General features: G+C 38.4%; 1 long non-coding RNA gene across 1 annotated transcript; it reads right to left on the bottom strand.

Annotated features, from left to right (window-relative positions):
* Window positions 1-8,356: 8,356 nt before the first annotated feature.
* On the bottom strand, window positions 8,357-18,606 carry LOC149316995 (uncharacterized). Its single transcript, XR_016280727.1, has 3 exons — window positions 18,552-18,606; window positions 10,027-10,129; window positions 8,357-8,403 (listed from the first exon to the last, which is right to left on the bottom strand). It is a non-coding gene; the product is annotated as an uncharacterized LOC149316995 (long non-coding RNA).
* Window positions 18,607-19,166: the final 560 nt, after the last annotated feature.

Raw genomic sequence — 19,166 nt, 5'->3', positions numbered from 1 at the left:
AGAAGTGAAATAAGGCTGTGGCAGATGTCACTGTAGTATGAGCATTGGAGTAGTACATGCTCTGTTGTCTCTATCTGGCCAAATATTAAGCCATCACTTATTAGCTGGTATATTCTAAAGAATGTGCTTTTATGAGTGAATTTTAACAGTTTTATAGTATTAAAGCTTTTGGTTTTATGTGTTTTAAATTGTACTTTGTACCCTGCCTTGAACCTTGAATAATAGTGGGAAGTAAAATTTATTATTATGGTATGTGGATGTGCAATCTAGTTCAGTGATTCCCATGCTTACTCAGAAGTCAGTAACCAAGACAGAAAAACTTCCTATTTCACTTAGGAACCCATTTAGCCCTTGAACTCCATTTGACTTGTGAATAACAGTCAACTGCATCAAAACATTTAGGCTCTTGAGAAAAGATCTGAGTAGGACCTGATGGCCTTATGCTGTTTGTGCTGATCTCTAGTACTGTTCCAGAGAATATAGCAAGTTTTCCATATTTAATATACTGTATTTACATTATGTGGTATCCATCATGGATAAGCAGTACTTTTTTAGTCATCAATACCTTCTGGAGAATCATCTTGATTGATGACAGCAGGGTAGGGGAAATATTTTCTTTTGAAGGGCCATGGATATGTGGATATGGTCAGTTTAACAGCTGCAGCTCTTGAATGGAGCCCAAGATCAAAGTGGGTAGAGTTTTCAGAATTGCAGTGTGGTCTCCACCTTCATTCTCTACCAGCCAATCTCTGTTTCTGTGTCACTTCACATGATGTTTCCTTGCTCCAGCATTAGAGGACACAAATGGTGACAGAAAAGTCATGTCTTTGCTTTGCATGACTATAGGAATATAGTCAAACATCTTTTTTTTCTTGGGAGAGAATTCTGTCATCAAAGGAAATAAAATGTAGATCAAGAAAGATGCACATTCAATTTATCCACCACACTGAACGAGGATTTTTTAAAAAAGTCTGAATAGCACCCAGTTCCACAGTTCCCATACAACTTTATCTTGTCAGCCTGCAGTGCAGTAATGTTTCCTCCCCCTCCACCCCCTCTCTTTTAATGACTTATCCAGAGAATCTGTGCACTGCTGACCCAGCGGCATTGTTTTTGGAAACTAAACTAATCTCTCAAAATTGTTCATTTTGCTCTGTACAGCTAAAAATACTAAATATTATATTCCACAGATCAGGCAAGAATGTTGTTCGTCTCTGTGCTGTAAGCCGGCTCATTTCAAGCACTGCTTCTGAAAAATACCTTCCTGTAATAGTATTCAATTCCAAATTTAAAAGGGAAATGGGCAAGGGGACTTGAAGCAATTGGAAATAAAATTTCACTTTACACACCTCACAAAAATAACCATGCAAAGAAAATCACACCTTACTTGGAAGGCATATAGGTAGCATTAATCGCCTCAAAATGAGTCTACTGGTCTAATCTGCACTGCAGAATTAAAGCAGTTTGATACCAATTTAACTGCCATGGTTCAATGCTATGGAATTCTGGGATATGTAGTTTTGTGAGATATTTAGCTCCTTCTGTCAGAGAGCTCTGGTGCCACAACAAACTACAAAGCCCAGGTTTCCACAGGATGGAGCCATAACAGCTAAAAATTGTTGTCGGTTTTCCATCTTCCCACACTAATTAATTTGGCAGTCCCAAATGTGATAAAGATTACATGAAAATTTCATGAGGAAAATTAATACATCAGGATTCCATCTCTTATTAAATTATAATCATAATTTAAAATAAATTAATTATACATAACCAGTTGTTTCTAACTAGCTACCTCAAAGCTTTGCTAAGTGTCTTTTTAAGGGAAGGAGAAAGTTGCAAAGAGAAGTAGGAGAAGGCTGGATTATGTGGCCTGTGATTTTCTCCAACAAAGCAATTCTTATAAGAGAGCAGGGTTAAAAGGAGAAGAAAAGTAGCCTTCACATTGCAGGTTAGAGGAAAAATAGGGCTGATCTTATTGTACATCACTTTTAGACCATATGCTATAAGATGGGATAGAAATGTTTTAAGGAATACGTGAAATAAGCTTTAAAGTATTTCACTATAGCCATTTGACCATAGATCCAAATTCTAGTTTAGGGAAGAGATGGCAGTTCTTGCAGAAGGTGATATACAGATTTGGATGAGACCATTATTTGGGCCTGATTTCATGGGATGATAATTCAGTGGCATATATAAAAACTCCACTCATCTGCATGGGGTTGCATAAAGGCTTTGTACACTATTGGGCCTTCAAGTGATAAAGGTTTGAAATATTCTGTGCCACACTTAAGACTAGACAAATCAATTAGTTTTAGTTTCTTTTATGTTATTCTTATAGCTGGGTTCACCCCAATCTTAAATTTCATTTAGGTTTGTGCAGAAAAGCCCAGGGGCTTGTATAGCTTTGTGCTATAGCATGTGACATGTAGCTTGTATGTTGTGAACCACTTTGATCTGGAGGAAAAGCGGTATACAAATAAAAATTATTATTATTATTATTATTATTATGATAAGTCATATACAGTAATTCATATACCTCTGAATGTATAGTTCTCTTAATACATGTATTTTGATATAACTTTGCTTAGCATACAAATTATTAAGCAATCTTAATATGGCAAACATTTGAAAGTTATTTGCTCCATTTTTCCTTCAACTTGCATGTACATTCACTTAATGTACACATAATTGTACCCCTTTCTAAAAAGAATTGGAGGACACCTCTGCAAAAGTCAGACGTGTGATTTCTAAAGTTAATTGCTGGTCCACTTATTGTTTCAAATGTGTGAAAATAGTCTTGTACGGATGAAAAGGAGAATTGAACATATTTTTCTCCCCTCCTTAGCCTCCCCTTAAGACTTCTTTTCTTTTTAAAATATTACACTTCTGTGATCTTTAGGTAGTTAGTTTATTTATATCCTGCTTTTCCACAGCACATATCATCTGAAGCAGCTCATGATAATAAACATTACTTGTCAAATTACATCCCATTTCAGGGGAGTCTGCAGGAGCAAAAAGTCATTTTACAAATAAATTCGAGTAAAATGAGAGGAACCCAGCAAGCATAGGGCAAATTCAGTATCACAATTAAGTCATCGAGACTCAATACACAAACAGCAAAATCATGTAGCAGACCAAATAACAACACTGCCCCTTGCTGTTAGCAAAAATCTTGTTGCATACCCTCCCCAAACCTATTCATGGCTCCTGTATGATCATGCTGTTTATAAGGGCTTTAACCTGAAGAATGTATATATAGATTATTCTGGAGCTCCTCATTTTTCATACTTTTCACATTGTCTGTATTGATAAAGTCTCAGGCCATCAAATTGTTGGTCCCAGTTTGAGCAGATTCCTGAAATCAATTAGAACATAGCAAAACAACACTTATATAAATTCCACTGATTTGGCGGGTCACCTTTCCTTGGGATTACCAGATGGAGTTAAGATACCCTCCAACATTTTGCATTGAAGATGATAATCGGGGCAAATGTGGCTGAACATCATCATAGTGTGGTCAAGAGGACAAAAGCTATTAATGAGGAAGAATACATAAACTAGGACAGGCTACAGCAGTTTGCTTTTGCTTGAGTCTAGGGGAAAAGCAAGATTCAGCCCCTGAGTTAACTCAGTTCAAACTACTTTTCCACTTTGAATTCAGTTTGCACCAACAGAAGTAAGCAAAGGCCAAAGGTGAGAAATGGGAGAAGGAGAGAAGAATTGGGATGTTTTAAAAGCAGCTGAAAAAGTTTGGTTGAAACAGGATCAATTTGGGACTCATTGCAGAAGGGGTTGTCAACATCTTCTTTATAGATTCAAACTTTAAATAATTCTGGCTCAGAGTAGGATGCAAAGAATATTTCCAGTTGTGCTTGTCTTTAGTAATAAAGGGAGTCTTAAAACACTGATTCAATCCATTGAAAAAACTACCACATGATTGTTTGCCCCTGCACAAGAATGAAAAAACAAACACAGACCTTTTAAGTATTTTTTCGTCCCCCCCCACAAAACCTTGTATTTTACACAATTTGCACAACCTTTGCACAATACAACATGTGCAAAATAGAAGGTTTTATGCAAAAAAGTTATATTTTGCACAAAATACAATGGTTTGGGGCTGAAAAATCTGTGTGAAGTATGGATAAAACAGACCAGAATTTGAAAAACCATTAGGGGAAAAAACCTGCAACAACTACTGAGGATTTTTTTAAAAAAAATTGTTTAGTTCATACATGGAAGAACACCATAAATTAAATTTTGCATCACTTGTTCAGATTCTAGGAAAGATTTTTAAAAAAAATATATTTAGCATGTGGTATAGTGATAGTATATGTTCCACTTGTGTTTAAATATTCTGACACAGTAAAATTATTTAATTTTATAACATCAAGTGGTATAATTATTTAACCAAAAATGAAATAAGATTAAATTGTAAAAAGTGCTAGGGTGGAAGGTATGGAAAATGAAAAGTGATGGAAGTTTTATTTTAAAATGCACTTGAAGCCCATATTTTGTACATAGCAGTGATAATTGTACACTAATGTGGACTTTGTGGATTTACAGTGTTTTTACAAATTCTCAGTGGTAGTACACTGAAAACACTTGGAGTATTGCTGCTCTTTAAATGTATAAAATCAGGAGATACAGAGAAATATATTTGGCATTTATTTGATTTAAAAAGTCAGTTCCTAATGTTTGCAAGTTATTCTGTCTTTTAAGACTAGAAACATTTATAGGACAGAGGTGCTTTTTACCCAAATACACACTCACACCATTCGTTCCACTGTTGTTTCTATTCATCTTTTATGCAAAGCTAACAACAAAATAACTGAATTAAATTGCTTACCATAGCAATTTGGGTATGCTCAAAAATGCAAAAATACCTCTCAACTATTACTCAATATCATTTTAATTTTTAAAGCTCAAGCTCAAAGTTTGGAAATTTTACTTTAAAAATTATTAGTTACAATTACAGTTTCATGTAGCTTGCTTTCTCACTATCCAAAAGTAACTAGTTATCTTTTAATTCTTATTTTTTAAAAAAACATCAGAATGCTATAAGCCACTGATCTTAGTATACCTAAATAATAAGGCTACCCTTCATAACTATCAAAGCAACTTGGAAGAAGTTACAGTTGCAGTATAAAAACCAGTGATGTTACTCTTCCTTACATTACAATTATAATGTAACATAGAGTAGACAGGCCAAAATAAAGCTGTTTTGGGTCACTTTGCAGGTATGCTGTTTAAATTATGCAAGCGTCGTAAGAGGCCAGAAACTATGCCAAAGCTGTGGTCCAGTCCTTGGTTGCTAACTTAGTGCAAGTAATCTAGTTGCTGCAAAAAGAAATCTATTACAAGTAACAAATGACTTTCAAACGCTACTCAAGTCTTTAATAATTTGCTCATATCTGTACATCTGAAATTGAAATTAATCTTTAGTATTGCCGAATGAGTTGCAATCATGCCAGGTGAAACGAGTCAAATGCCGAAAAGCAAAACCAACACCAGTCACTTATTCTTTCCCATTATTATAAAAGATTTGTAAAGATGAATCCAAGGTTTGAGGTATCTCTGTGTGTGTTTGTACTTGAGAGCACACTTTCCCTCATGCTGCAATGATTTTGAAACTGAAACGCTGTACTGCTGAGAAAGTGCCATGAAAATATAACCTACTACATTCCATGAAAATAAATAAGCAAGGCCACCCAAATTTTCAATTAGTGCTCAAGCAGAATGCAGGAAATGGCTGGAGAGCCGTCAAAGGCTGCCTTAGGCTGGGTCGCGGACACGGAACAGTGACAGGAAGGTTTGTGGCGCAGAATATGGGCTCAGTGTGAAGATGGCTCCCCTCCAAGGAAAACTGCATGCTAATAGGTTAATACTTATTTCCTGAAACATACAGCCTGGGTATTACAAGCTGGAATTTACATTCTGACAAAGGCTGAGCCTCAGAGACTTTGCCTTTCTGCTGATAAAATAACACAAAAAAGTTCAAGCTGCATTATACGTTTTACGGTTTTAAGCTTCTTAAACATTCAAAGTACAAACCAGGCACATATTTGGAGCCACCTGAAACAGCAAGAACTGGACTCTGTGAGAAAGAGGAGGAGGAGGAAATAACCATGTTATATGCCCCAGAACTGAGTGGAGCCCTACTGGTATCACAAGTTTTGAATCTTATGAGAAGATAACCATTTGAGGAGTCTTTCTTTGTCTAAATATAGCAGATGAGTAAAACAAGATTCCCAAAGGAGAGGCATTTAAAATGTGGGGGTGGAGTGATGGCACAAATGCCTTGCATATTTTCAAAAAATAGATCATACAGTACATACCTGGCAGAGCAAGTGAGAGTCTGTCAAATGTCCAGTGAAAAGAGGGCAAGAGGTTAGAATTAGGGGTGTGAAAAACTCTCCAGCTCGAGTTCTTTATGTTTCTCCAAATGCCACCCTTCATTTGTACCTGGTAGCCAGTCTTTGCTTCCCGACACCTTCATATCTGTACATTTCTATATATTTTCTATACTGCATACATTTATTTATGCTCTGTTCTTAATGGATTTTTTTTGCCTTTTCCCCATGAAATACAGCAGGTTTGTGCATATATTTCCCCTCCAGTTTTTCCCAAATTATCAATTTGTATTTTTTAATTTAAAGAATCCTGAGGTTTCTAGAGAGAGGTATTGAGCTTTCAGCCAAAAAGCTATAGTACCTCACTAGACTACTATCCCCAGATTCCATACGATGTTGCCATGGCACTTAAAGCAGAATCATAGCATATAGCTGTGTAAAATGAAAGAGTCCCTGGAAAATTGGCTGGGTAACATTATATCTTTTACAATGAACACCTGATATTATAGATATACCTAGGTTAATTGAGTAGATAGGTTTCTGGGCTTTACTTCTTTAACAGAAACTTTGGTCCCAGAGGTAGAAATAACATGAGAAGACAAGGGATAGGTTCCTGCACCACAAAAAAGAAGAGCAGTTCAACATCTTCCAGCAAACTTTTTATTCAGAATTAACATTGTGCCAATATGGAATAAAACAAGGTCAGGTAAACCTTGCATAAGTAAACACAAACAGTGTGAATCTTCTAGAACCAATTGAAAGCTTCTTCCCAAGCACATCCCACGACTTTTCCAATTCTTATCTTTCTCTGATTTTATGATTGTTGTCTTTGAACAGGCCCACTTTTCTTGTGATTTCTATTTTGGTGGATGAACTTCTAGATCTAGAACTTCTTGCCATTTCAACATGTCAGGGGAGCTGGTTGAAGCAGGCTAATCTGCTTTCCACTTTTCTTTCTGGCTTACTCTTCACACATGCTCAGTAAGCAATTCTGGAGGCACATGTTTACCTTGTCTGTTCTACATAAGCACACATAGCTGCAGTGGGATCACTTAGAGCAGAATTCCATAGTTTTTTGTGGGTTTTTTGGGGCTATGTGACCATGTTCTAGAAGAGTTTGTTCCTGACGTTTCGCCAGCATCTGTGGCTGCAGGGACATAGCCAGGATTGTAGGAAGGGAGGGGGGTCCAGACTAAGTGCCCCATTATAATGGAGCTTGGGTGCGGCGGCACAGCAGCACGCACCATTCATTTTTCTAATGGAAGGGGGGGTCTGGACCCCAAGAACCCCCCCCCCCGGCTACGTCCCTGGTGGCTGGCACCTGAAAGTCCGATGGAACAGAATCTTTTTCCATTGCTGACAGATGGAGAGCAAGGAAAAAGCCCTCCAAGTGTCCCTGAGAAGGGAGTTTCAAAGTCTTAGAGCAATCACCAAGAAGGCCTTCTCCCTTGTTCCCACCAAATATGTCAGGGAAAGTAGTAGGGCAGAGGGAAGACCCTTTCCCAGAGATCTTAGAGCAAAAAGAAAAGCATTTATAGCAGGAAATGGTTTATCAGATAGCCTGGGCCTGGACCTGAGCTGGTTTTATATGTACCCCATTCATTAATGGAGTGCATATAAAATTAGCTCAGGTTCAGACTATTTGAAGGATCATTTTCCCTTATAGGAGCCAGTGTGGTGCAGTGTTGGACTACAACTCTGGAGATCAGGGTTTGATTCCCCACTTGAGCAAACAAACGAATGAACAAAAAACACTGGGTGACACGCTATCTTCAGCCTCAGAGGACAGCAGAAGAAACTTGCAAAGAAAACTCTATGATAAGCACACAACAACAGACATGCAAGCCTCATAAATGTGTGCATTTCTGAGGCAAGGTAAACTTGGTCCCAAAATGGGTAATTTTGGTAATAATATTGAAACCACTAAAATTCTTTTAATCTCTAGTTGGAATACATTTTCTTTGCCATCTGTTCTCCAGCTGATTCACATATTCTGTTCCATGTGTGTCTTGACCATCATATGAAGTGTTTGCTACTCTGCCAGCATCCAGTTCTGCAAAAATTAAAATAAGAATCCAGATTTTATATTTAGAATATAAGTAAAATTTTAGGTCACATACACATTTTTATGCAGCTGTTAGACAATCCTTTACATGTCTACTCAGAAGTAAGCCCACTGAATTCAACAGGGACTTACTACATGAATGCCTATAGCGCTATAGCCGTCTAAGCCTTTGCAGAGGTTGTTTAGGTAGCAGTCCTTTCTTGAGGTAAGCCTTGTTGAATTCAGTCAATTTAAGACTTCCAAGTAGACATGCTGTTAGTTACAGAACTGGGTAGATTTGTGGTCAGAATCCTCTGCTCCCTCAGATAAGCTAAGATTGTCCTTCTTAGGTGGCAGATTTGGGCATAACTTTAAAGCCAAGCATAAAGAACAGGTGGCCCTTCCAATTGTTGCTGAGGTATGACTCCCATCAGCCCTGACCAGTATAGCTAATGGTGCAGAATGATGCGAGTTGCAGTCCAATATGTGTGGAAGACCGCATGTTTCCTATCCCACTCTAACCCCTAGCTACTGATGGAAATCACAGTCCAACAACCTCTAGAGGGTTGCTTGTTCTCCATCCCTGCATTAAAATGTGGTAAAATGTCAATTAAATAGTTTATGTTTAAAACATTTTGGAATCCTTTCTGACTTGACAACCCCCTATGGACATGTGTATCTATGCTTTCAGTTTGATATTATTGATATTAACAGGATTTAAGAATTTTAAGCTAGCCTGGACCAGAATACCATTTGAAACAGAGCTAACAGCTCCACAGCATTTGTGGGAAACAACAGGGAGGGGATATACTCGTATTCTTTTGATTGCACATGAGATCAAAGCACACTATTTATAACAATGATTAAAGTCTTATAAAGAGACTCTTCCATAAGGATTCTCCATCCAGCCACATCATTACTGTAATATGTTTGAAGACTCATCAGATACAAACAATATAAAAGCCAAATAGAACATCCAAAAGTCAAATGTGACACTTGTTTATGCAATGATATTGTAGTATTGCCCTCTGTGGATTTTTAACTATATATATATTTAACTATATATATAAAATAGCATTAGCAGAAACCTTTTCAAGGGAAAGAAGAGTGGAAACAGGAGAATTTGTTGGTTTGAAATTGATGTATACTGGATTATATTTGCCCTGTGTTTTGAAAACAATAGTTTGAATACCACTGCCTTAATTCTTTCCATATTTCTATAATGCCATGCTTATGGATTCTGTAAAAGGGCAACACTCATGAAAATATCTTCTTGGGATGCTTGTTAGTTCAGTCTTGCCAACGATGGAGTACATTTGTCCCACATCCATAGATTATGGGCTCTCAGAATTAAAAACCCAGTGAGGAGTAAGGCTATAGTCTGTTTTGAGGTCAGCCCACAAGACAGCAATGAAAATAATGAGAAAAAAACCAAACACAAAAACAAAACCACAAAAATCTGGGAGTTTTGTTTTTTTCTGTTGCACCTTTATCTCAAAAATAGACTCATGGTGATTCACAGCAAAGTACCAAGAAAAAACTCCTCAAAAGTTACAATGTTAAAACAAAATGAAGCCAATTATATTGAATTAAAGGTGGTTCAAAACATTTATAAACATATATAGTACCCACCTATTAAAGGCTTTCTCAAAAGCATCAGCTGTTGAAAGTCTATCGAAATCAAATATTATTTGCCTCTGTTGCTGTTCTCTTCATGAAAGCTAACACTGACAAACTGTAGAATTCAAAGATATAGCCATGTTAGTTTGTAGAATCAGTACATAGAGAATAACTGAAAGAAAGAAATTGGCAGCATGAGTTTTCGTAGAGTTCAGTCTACTTCCTCAGATGCATTTGTCAGGCTGTAATAACTTGACAGAGGTGACAAAGAGGATTTCTTAGCAATGCTTCCCTTTTCCTATCACCCCAAAGATTCATTCTCTTGTTTGGAGCACATAGGATTGTCACTTTGTACTATAGGAAATGGATGTTGATTGTTATTAGTAGTGTACTTTTTAAATTACGTTGAAGTGTATATTTTTCTCCATTTTGTTGGATTTTGTTTGTATTGTTTGTTTTATTAAAAAACCTGTGTAAGTAAGGCTCACAAGAGTTAGGTTGTTTCAATATCTAGCTACCTCAGTTATATTCTTTTATTGGTGTTTGAAAGAAATCTTTTATTGGTGTTTGGAATGGAGAGGAGATATGGTTTCCCCTGAAGTTTGGCAAAATTAGTTCGTAGGATTATAGCTCCCAGAATGTTGTTGTTACTATTATCGTTGTTGTTGTTTATCCTGCTTTACAAACAGGATAAAATAGAAATAAAACCTGCCAGATGGCATACAATCTACAAACCAAAGTTTAAAAAATTAAGGCATCATATAATAAAATACTGACAATTATAAAAGGTATCAAAGGAATGCCTCCGCCAGCACAACTGATGACCATAGGGATTAGCAACTTCTGGGAGTTTATAGTCGAAAAATCTCTGATCCCTTCCACCCCCCCCCCCCCCCACAACCCCCATATAAAATCATACAAGTGTTGGAGTGTAACTCTGGAGACCAGAGTTCGATTTCTGGAAAAACCCTGTGATAAGTTCTCCTTAGGGTCACCATAAACCAGAAGTGACTTGAAGGCACACAACAACAACAACTTCAGAAGTAAGCACACTGAATTCACCAGAAGTCAGTCCCAGGTAAGTAGACCTCTGACTCCAATCCTTTGTAAACCAGGGGGTCCTTCTTCAATTGTAATTTCTCAGGGGCTACATTCTGATACTGAATGCAAGTGGCCATGGAGGGCAAGGGCGGTGCTTCCCTCTTGAGAGATTATTGCACCAGCTGTTTTCTCTTGATCTGGGCATGGGCTGAGACCATGTATAAACAGATGTTATCACACAGCTCAGTGCCCAGATCGGAGACATCCTGTACCCGATCAGGAATTCTCCCATACTTTCCAATGAATGGTACTTTCCTGTTCATTGCAAAGTACAGGAGAAGTCCCAATTGGGTACGGGATGTTTCCAATCTGGGCATGGAGCTGTGTGATAACATCTGTTTAAACATGGTCTCAACCTGTGCCCAGATCAGGGGGAAAGGTGTGTGATAATCTCCTTGGTCTCTTTCTGTCACCCTCTATTGTCTTTCTTGACACCTCTGCTTCCTTTCTCCTTTCCGCCCTCTTCTTTCTCATCTTGTGGACTATGGTTTACTCTTGGCAGAGAGCTGAAACAACTACTTTTGAAATTAGGCTAATGGCCACAGTTTGCCCACCCTTGAATAGGCAAGTTTTGGGTGGGGCAGGAGGTGACAACTCCCAAAGATATAAATCAAAGAAGTAATTTTTCCACCTCAGTTTTCTATATGAACTAACCTAGAACTGAGTTCCACTGAGCACTTCTAATTGAAAATGTATACAATTATGCTCTGGTGAGCAACTGTGACCCTTCAGATCTCATTGGGCTTCAGGTCCCATAATCCCTCACCCTTGCGCATTCTGGCTGGGGCTGATATAGTCCAATAACATTTGAAAGGCCACACTTTCTATTGAAATTGTATTGATCTGAGGATTGGACCCTGAAATTATACAGTAGTATTAAGTCTAAAAAACTCTTTTTCTTCTTCACAACAGTAAAAGTGCTAACTTTCAGGAATGCATGACACTGGCGTGGTACAGAGCACTGAAAAACGGCACCCTGCCAGCGCCTTTTTTCTCTCCGCAGGGAAGCCACAGCTACCAAACCATGTGGCTTCCCTGCAGAGTAACAAGTACGCCACTGGCGCATTCGTTATGCAAGCGTTATGCAAGGCCTTCCAGTGCAAATTTATGGTCAATTTCCAACAGAAGTCCCACTTTGTAGGTCCTCCAGTACAATTCTATGGTCAGCATCTGGAAGATATTGACAACAGAGTTTGCTTTAGAGGACCTAGAGATTCCTAGAGAGGTATTTTCTCAAATAAAAGAAACAGTGGTCTTTTTGTGTTTTTTCCATTTTCACAGGGGTCCTGTGCCCCTAACCCCAGCAAATGTGGAGGGTCCACTGTACTTGAATTAATTACATACCATTTCTCTACTGAAAAATGCTATTTGGATTTCAACTCTCCTCCCAGCTTCAAGCACCACAACATTTTAGTGTGGCAAAATATAATATGTGCCTATGTGTGAGTGTGTGAGCATGCTTAAGCCAAAATGTGTATGACGACAATAAATTAAGTACACTTATTTTCATGCATGCTATTCTCTTTACAGACCTACATCCTTTGTATATTTTTCCTCTCCAACAACGGTATTTTTGAACAATTCCTCACACTTGTGTAATACGTCACTGTGTTGACTGTAAATCATTCAGAATTGGCCACAGCTTATCTCATTTTGCAATCAGAAACAAATGAAACAGAAACAGAAAATTTGTTGAAATATTTCTCCTGTACCAATCAAGCAATGTGTATTGAAAGGAATGGTATTTCTGTAATTAGTATAATTTGAGGAGCAACTGGCATGTGATTGCATTTCCCCAGTAATTCTCTTGAATGGCTTGTAAGAGTTTGCCCATTATTAGAAAAAACAAATGCTTTCAATAAACTCAGACTTTCACTTTATTTTGAGCTCAAACAGGAAACTGAACAGGCTGTGTGATCTGATTTACTCTGAAGTAGCTTATGCCATCTTGACTAATAGAGGGGGAGCAGTTACCAAATACACAGGCTAAAATAGTTGTTTCATTGAGTCATAGGCTGCGTTTGAAGCTGACAAGAGTGTTTTGTTCCATCAGTGTACTACTGTAGATGTCTGGGTGTTAGAGAGGGAGAATGAAGGTTGCCAGCCTGGTGGCGGTGTGAGTGGAGTTTCGTGGCACCTTACATTCAATTAGTGGCTGCTGAGAAGAACAGTTGCTTAAAAAGGGATTCAATACCTCCTTTTGAAAGCATGCAAAAAGTAGCTCTACTAGTATAATCCCCTGTGGTGCATCTACGCTGCAGAAATAATACAGTTTCACACTACTTTAACTGCCATGGCTCTTACAGGATCCTGGGATTTGTAGTTTTGTCAGGCACCACGCCTCTGACAGAGAAGGCCAAATACCTTGTAAAACAACAGAATCCAGGATTCCATAGAATGGAGCTACGGCACTTACAGTGCAATGGATGCAAGATACAGGAAAAGAGATTTCACCTCAACATTAGGAGGAACTTCCTGACAGTAAGAGCTGTTCGACAGTGGAACAAACTCCCTCAGAGTGTAGTGGAGTCTCCTTCCATAGAGATCTTTAAACAGAGGCTGGATGGCCATCTGCCGGGGATGATTTGATTTAGATTTCCTGCATGGCTGGGGGTTGGACTGGATGGCCCTTGCGATCTCTTCCAACTCTATGATTCTATGATTCTACAGTGCAGATACAGTCTTGGTTTCACTAGTCCCAAGTGGATTCTGGCCATTATTTGCCTCAAGATGATTCTGGCCATTATTACAAGAATATTGAGAAGGAGGTGAATCAGAAGATGAGGTCACCATGAGAGCAGAACTAAAATGCTAAACCTCTAAGAAGTGACAACCCCTTCTTCAATGATGAACTGGCACTGATTTCAGGAATAATATTCCTTAATGTTCTACCTGCATGTGCAATGTAACAGGGAAGAAAGATTTTCTGAAAAATGCAGTGGCAACTTCCATATTTAGGGATTTCCATATTCCCAGTGTACTACGTTCCTGGATCTTACCATTGAAATTTCTGTAAGATTGCTTTCCTTGTAGAAGGTTTTGCATGAGCTGTTACTGACTCAAATCAGGGCCTTTAAATAATATCTATAGTAATTTTAGGTTTAAGAAGTTACTTTGGTGTCTATGGCCACTGGAACTGCTGGCTTGGGCAGTAGAAGTCTAGGGCCTGTTACAGACTGCCAAAATAAAGCTGCTTCGGGCCTCGTTGGAGGTATGCTATTTTAAATGATGCATGGGTCCTAAGAGTCCGGAAGTCGTGCCAAAGCCACACTACATTCCTAAGTACTGGAGTACAGCTTTGGTGCAGCTTCCGGATTCTTCTGATGCATGCATCATTTAAACAGCATACCTCCAAAGAGACCCGAAGCAGCTTTATTTTGGCAGTCTGTAACAGGCCTAAGACTGCATCCACACTGCAGAAATAATCCAGTTTTACACTGCATTAACTGCCATGGGTCAGCCTTATGGAATTCTGAGAATCGTAGTTCGTTATGGAACCAGAGCTCTCTGACAACTAACGCTAAATATTTCACAAAACGACTAAATATTTAACAAAACTACAATTCCCAGCATTTTATAGCATTGAGCCATGGCAGTTAAAGTGGTATCAAACTGGATTATGTCTGCAGTGTGAATCCAGCCCCAAAGAGTAACTTTTCCTACCTTTAGTTCTTTATAAGATTTATAACCCTGAACATGTGTTTAAAACATGTGCATAACCCTAACTTTTAAATTATTTTTTTAAAGGCTAAGGGTACATCTACACTGGAGAAATAATGCAGTTTGACACCACTTTAGGTGCTGTAGCTCCATCCTATGGAACCCTGGAAACTGCCAGAGAGTGCTGGTGCCTCACAATGCAAGAAATCCCAGGATCCTGTAGGATGGAGCCATGCCAGTTAAAGTGGTGTCAAACGGCTTTATTTCTACAGTGTAGGTGCACCACATGAAACTCTTCATTATTATATGCCTTTTACTTACTTAGGCCAAGAGCTAAATGGATTTCAGGCTGAGGAAAGAGAAATGGGGCATCTTTGAAAATGAAGAAGGTATCTGTTAAAAAACAGTCATACAGGATCCTTAGTATCTACTGGGATTTGGTTCCAGGATGCTCAAGTCCTATTATAATACAATAGCGTGGTAAAATGGTGTCCCTTATATAAAATGGCAAAATGAAGGTTTGCCTTTTGGAATAATTTTAAAAAAACATTTTCATGTTGAGGATGGTTGAATTCATGGGTGCAGAACACATGGATACAGAAGACTAACTATAGTCTAACATGTTCCACCCTGAAAAGCTCTTCCTCAGCTTGCTTCTTCTTTTCTCCAGCCCCTCTCTCTCTCCTGCTCTTTCTCCTTCTCTTGTGCTCTGTTTCTCTCTGGTTCACATGTTATCTGGCTGTTGTGCCACCCAAAGTGGAGACTCACTTGCACTAGGAAGTATTATATGAAAAGGCTTGAGCAATCAAAAGTTTTACAAGCAGATTGGCATGGCAGGGTCACAGCCTATGTTTCTGCATAAATATGGCACTGCACATGCGATAGAAAAGAAGATGTTTAGGACTGGCCCATATCCAGAATTTCAAAGAGTAAAAAATTTATCGCACAATTTAAAAAGCGACTTACCACTGCCAAACTGAATTCTACTTCGGGCTGCATCCAGATATTATCGGACACGTTTTTGCCGCCAACACTGCTGGGCAGGGGCATCCCAGGTAACTTCCAGCTAGAATGTGAGCCCAGCTGGCTGATTTGCCCACGATGCCACCTGGGATGCACCCATCCGGTGGCATTGGTGGCAAAAACACTTGCAATAGTATCCGGGTGCAGCCCAAATTAGAATTCAATTCGGCAGTGGTAAATCACTTTTTAAAGCTGTGTGATAAGGTCCTAAATATTCACCATTTACTCTTCTAAACTTTACAACTCACAGTTTTCAAAGCAACATGGCCACTCAATGGCCACACTGGCTGCAGGATTCTGGGAGTTGTAGTTCCAAGAATTACATTCCTAAGCAATTTGGCTTATAACTCCACAGTTAAAAAAGGTGGTAGTATAAGGAATTATCAGCATTCCATCTGTGGATTGTGTTTTTTTCTTTGGAGAGCAGAGGGGACAACATTTTTAAAGGAGCATCCTCTCCAGTAGAGAGCAGCTACTTCTATGTGTCTCTGTTTATTCTGTGCAAAGAGTCAAGGGCACCTGTGTTAGTTTTAAAGCTACTGCATGTACACCACTTGACGAATGCATTTTTGGCAAGCTCCAGCTGTTATTTCACATGTGTGAACTATGAAAATAGTGTAAACATTGACTTGGAAGTACCAAAAACATTTACAGTAAAGAGTGACTACAATCTAGTTTCATACCCTGCTTACACATATCATGTATCGACAAATGAAAATCTAACTTTTATAAAAAGCCACAACATTTTAAAGAATGTCATCAATGTGAAAAAGTTCTAATGACTTTGTTACAATAATAATAATAATAATCTAAAACCAGGAGTCCTTTTCAAAGCTGGTCTACGTAATTGATGCAGGTCTATACTGGAGTTTCAAACATTAGGTTTAAAAATTAATTCAGATTTCAGAAATTGAGGAATTAATGGTTTACAGCCATTACTGGTGAAATAATTAAATTAGTTACATTATTGCCAGCAAGCTTGCCTTTGAAAATGCCAATTTTTGGACAAAACATGGGACATGCATAAAATGGCACAGAGGAGTATATTGTATTATGCATAGAAATATTGTTCTGGGCAGAAAATGATGTTTCCTGTGCATAAAATGCTGTTTGCTGCACAAAACCACCATGTCCAAATTTCACTCAGAATAAGTCCCAAACTGTAAAAATTATCTTCACCTCAGCAGTTTTCTCATCAGGGTTATTTGACTCCTGAAAAACATGTTTCTTTCTTTCTTTGGTTGTTGTTTACTATTTTTTTAAAATTAATATTGAATATTCTTTCCATCCATATTTTAAATTTTATTCCCCTATCTTGGATTTCCCCCTTAGATGGTTACCCATACAGCAGTTGTTGCCTTGGGGTGATGGAAATTCAACATAGCTGGTAACTATCAGTTTGGGAAAGGCTTCCTAAAGGATGGTATCTCATGTTACAACCTGTTCAGTTCCAATTTCTCACTGATTACTATTTCTCTTCTTTTTTCTGTCTCTTCCCACCTTCATCAGTATGAACAGATTGCTTATCCTACAGATTTCTTGTTTAAGAAATATTAATAAGGAGTTACATTGCAGGTTAATAAAGAATTATGTGTTTATTTCAGTTAGAGAACACTGATCCACTGGTGATGCAGCAGTAAGTGCACTGGACGGTGACAAAGATCAGTCAGGAAATCACTGGTGGAGAATTCTTAAAAATATTTTGGATGCATCTGAATATGTGCAGAATTAGTTTTTTGTGGGTTTTTCGGGCTATGTGACCATGTTCTAGGAGAGTTTCTTCCTGATGTTTCGCCAGCATCTTTGGCTGGCATCATTCTCTGAAAATGCCAGCCACAGATGCTGGTGAAATGTCAGGAAGAAACTCTTCTAGAACATGGCAACATAGCCCAAAAACACACAAAAAACTATGGATGCTGGCCATAAAAGCCTTCGACTTCACATGTGCAGAACTGTTTTCTGTACAACTTAATCACTGCATCCATTCTGCTTCTCCACTCCCTATCAAGGAGTATCATCTGCGAAGAGCAGTGTCTTAACACACATTTGGATTCTCTAATTCAGTGAGACTTACTTCTGAGTAGCTTTTTGGAGGAGGAGGAGAGGAAGAAGAAGATAAGCAATTTATCACAGTCCATACAATTTTTGCTGCTTTCCTTTGCCCATGATTACTCTTCCTCTGAAGTCTTGTTTATTTGCTTCCTTCCTTCTCTCCCCTCTCATCTCCTTTATCCAGTTGTTTTCCTTTATCTTAGCTCCTCAGTTGGTTTTCTTCCCTAGTGGTACTTCTTTGTTTTTATAGCTTCTCTCTATATATTCAAAGTTCTGAACTTGACCTTTAAAACCCTACATGGCTTGGTTCCAGACTATCTGAAAGACTGCTCTCTTTATATTAGCCAGGGCATGTATTAAAATTGTGGGGGAGGGCTTTCTCACAGCCCCACCACCCTTGCAGGCATGGTTGGTGAGGATTTATGAGAGGGCCTTCTCCACAGATCCACAGAACTTCTCCAGCCATATAGAGTTGTCAGATTAGTACTGTCCAAGGTCCTGAGGCTTCAGAACCCAAATCTGAGACTGAGAACTGGCCTCTGCTGATGTCACAGGAAGTGTTGATGTTACAAGGGATGTCCCCTGGTTATGTCATTAATCATGATCCATTCAGCATCAACCACAGTCGTTCAGAATGTGTCATTCAAATTAAAAAAACAAGCAAGTCTAACAAAGGAGAACACACACACACACACACACACCTTTTAAGGCTGTGTTCTCATCTGAGAGTCTCCCTCTCACACCGAGAATCTGAGAAGAGGATCCAGGCACGTACAGGTAAGTAGGATCATTGTAATCTGCAACACATGACTACAAAATTTTGACCATGTTAGTTTTTACATGACATAGGGATGACATGCATATTTGGAGACAAGATTCTCAGCAGGGTTAGAGATCAACTCTCAGATTTAAATTATCAATCAATATTAAGAGGAACCTAGAAAGCAGCCTTATTTATTTATTTATTTTCATTAAAACATATAATAATAATAATAATAATAATAATAATAATAATAATAATAAATTTATTTGTATCCCGCCCCTCTGAGAACAATCGGGGCGGCTAACAAGTTAAAAATATACAACATATCAAATCCCTGGTACCCTCCCCCCCTTAAATATCCACATACACTCTTGTAATACATCCTTAATTAAGTTTTCTTCTATCTCTATATATTGGTATCTTTACATACATAAATCCAATTGCATCCTTATACCCCCTTTATCTTTACACTTCTCTCTCTTTCATTCCTTATTCTTTCATTCTCCCTCCCTTCTGGTGGTTGTATTCCTTATATATGCCACACTCTTTTACC

This window comes from Sceloporus occidentalis, unplaced genomic scaffold (assembly GCF_023333645.1).
Source record: "Sceloporus occidentalis isolate IW3139 unplaced genomic scaffold, rSceOcc1.0.p SCAF_3, whole genome shotgun sequence".
NCBI classification, from domain to species: Eukaryota; Metazoa; Chordata; class Lepidosauria; order Squamata; family Phrynosomatidae; genus Sceloporus; species Sceloporus occidentalis.
The sequence above is the reverse complement of the archived record's forward strand: the minus strand, read 5'-3'. Positions and strand labels throughout refer to the sequence as shown.